Source organism: Neophocaena asiaeorientalis, unplaced genomic scaffold (genome assembly GCF_003031525.2).
Source record: "Neophocaena asiaeorientalis asiaeorientalis breed wild unplaced genomic scaffold, Neophocaena_asiaeorientalis_V1.1 scaffold648, whole genome shotgun sequence".
In the NCBI taxonomy this organism is placed as follows: domain Eukaryota; kingdom Metazoa; phylum Chordata; class Mammalia; order Artiodactyla; family Phocoenidae; genus Neophocaena; species Neophocaena asiaeorientalis.
Window position 1 is genome coordinate 4,243,183 of NW_020172781.1, and position 2,386 is coordinate 4,245,568.

Here is a 2,386-nt window from a genome sequence, read left to right on the forward strand (position 1 = left end):
ATTGTGGTAAAATACACATCACAAAATTTGCCATCTTAAGCTATTTGTAAGTGTACAGTACAGTGGCTCAAAGAACACTCACGTTGCTGTGCAACCATCACCACCATCCATCTCCAGAACTTTTGTCATCTTGCAAAACTGGAAGCTTGTACCCATTAAACTGTAACTCTATTCCCCCCTTCCTCCAGCTCAATCAACCAGTATTTTTTTTTAAATAATTTTTTTTTATAACGTATTTGGCTGCGCCAGGTCTTAGTTGTGGCACGCAAGATCTTTGTTGTGGCATTCAGGATCTTTAGTTGCGGCATTCAGGATCTTTAGTTGCGGCATGCATGTGGGATCTAGTTCCCTGACCAGGGATCGAACCTGGGACCCCTGCATTGGGAGCACAGAGTCTTCACCACTGGACCACCAGGGAAGTCTCAATCAAACAGTATTTTAAAAGCACCTACTAAGGGCCAAGGGGCTGGTCCTGTGGCTGCAAATGAGACAGACGTGGTCCTTGTCTTGTAGGAACTGATACCCATTTTTCAGATGAGAAGACTGAGGCACTGAGAGGGAGAGGCTCTTGCTCACGACTCCCACCTCATCAGTGGCAAAACAGAGTTTAAACCCATGGCTGGCATAGGGGCCAAGATCCAGCTTCTTGGCCCAAGATGAGTCACTTTTTTGCATGGGGCCTCAGTTGCCCCGTCCATGAAATTGGGTTCAGGAGGGAGTTGGGTTAACCATACAGATGCTGAGGGCTCATACCTCTTCCCCCTAATTTTGGAGAAGAGCGGACACCCCCCCCCGACCCTATCTTCTCTCATCCCCTCCATCACCTTCCTACTAACCTGAATTATCCCTGTCATTTTCTTTTCATTTGAGAAGGGTCTTTCTGCAGAAATGGGCTCCAGACTAGTTATGCCCATGAGTCCTCTGCTTCCCAACCTGGCCCAGCCCCAGCCCCGGCCCAGAAGACCCCCAACAGATGGGCTTTCCATCAGGGAAGTATGAGGGGCCCCCTGTTTACATTCCTCACTGCCAGATAGCTGCCTGTCTGCTCTGTTTAAGATCCTGGAAACCCAGAGTAAAAAGTTTCTCTTCCCCATCCCCTCATGGAGGGAGCTTTGGAGAGGCCACACTACCTTCCAAGCCTCAGTTTCCCATCTGTAAAATGGGCACAGCAATCCCTACCTCATAGCCTGGTGGGAGGAAGGTTTACATGACCCCCCCCCCCCACCCCACCCCTTGCTCAGCGAGTTCATTATTAAGGTTTCTTTTTGGTAAATGTTTCACACTGGTGGTTTGAATTTTATTTTAATTTTTTGTCTGTTCGTTTTGGCCGCAAGGCATGCAGGATTTTAGTTTCACGACCAGGGACCGAAACCATGCCCCCTGCAGTGGAAGCACGGGGTCTTAACCGCTGGACCACCAGGGGAATCCTCAAACTGGTGGTTTGAACACATCACTTCCATTAAGGTTCTCTGTCTCCAGCGATTCTCAAATTCCACTTTCTAGCTGCCGAACCGACACCCCATGGGAGCTATTTCTACTTGCAAGCTCATGAGGAAGGACGTACCCCACTGTCTTCCCAGTGGGAGATTTAGCTCAGTTTAGTAAAAACAATAACGATAAAAAGGGCTAAGAATGCTCCTTGGGCTCTGCACAGACCTGGTGCTTCCAGCATCTTCACTGTGATGTGAGGTGGGGACATATCTACACTGCGCTCTACAGAGGGGACACTGGAGCACAGAGAAGGGACCAGCTGTTCAGTTAGTGAGTCACAGAGCTAGGGCTTGGGCTCAGGGAGTCTGGCTCGAGGCTTCCAACCAGTCCCGGCAAAAGTGAGCTGCCCGTCCCATGGAGGTATTCAAGTGTCTGGGGTAGAAGGTGTGTCTGGGTGGTGGGGCTTACCTTCGCCATCTGATAAAAGAAAAAGCACTCGTTGATCTCCTACTCAGTGCCAGGCTCCGTGCTAGGCGCTGGGTAGAGGTGAAGTTAAGAGGAGCTCACACTGATTTAGTCCTGGACCTGCACTGTCTGTAACACAGGTGTCTCCCCTCCTGGACGTGGAGCTACCTGAGGCCCGGGACCTACCGCAGACCTGTCTCTGAATTGTCTGCTGAATGAATGAACGAGCGAAAGCGGTGAGCAATCAGCGAGATGCCCATTAACAGATAAGGAAGGAGTCCCAGGCTGGAGAGGTCAGGAGTCCATGATCTCAGGATTCCAGCCAGAGCCCCCTCCACGGAGCGCCTGCCCTCTACCAGGGATCATGACGCCCACTTTCCAGGTGAGAAAACTGAGGGCCCTCCTCTGTTCCCCGCAGGGGAGCCGATCCCGGGTGCGGGGTAGGCTCGGTGCCACAGCTGCAGGGCGGGCGGGGTGGGCGGGGTGCAGT

General features: G+C 51.6%; 1 non-coding gene across 1 annotated transcript; it reads right to left on the reverse strand.

Moving 5' to 3' along the window:
- Window positions 1–345: 345 nt before the first annotated feature.
- Window positions 346–418, reverse strand: TRNAG-CCC (transfer RNA glycine (anticodon CCC)). The gene has a single exon. It is a non-coding gene; the product is annotated as a tRNA-Gly (tRNA).
- Between the last annotated feature and the right edge of the window lie 1,968 nt (window positions 419–2,386).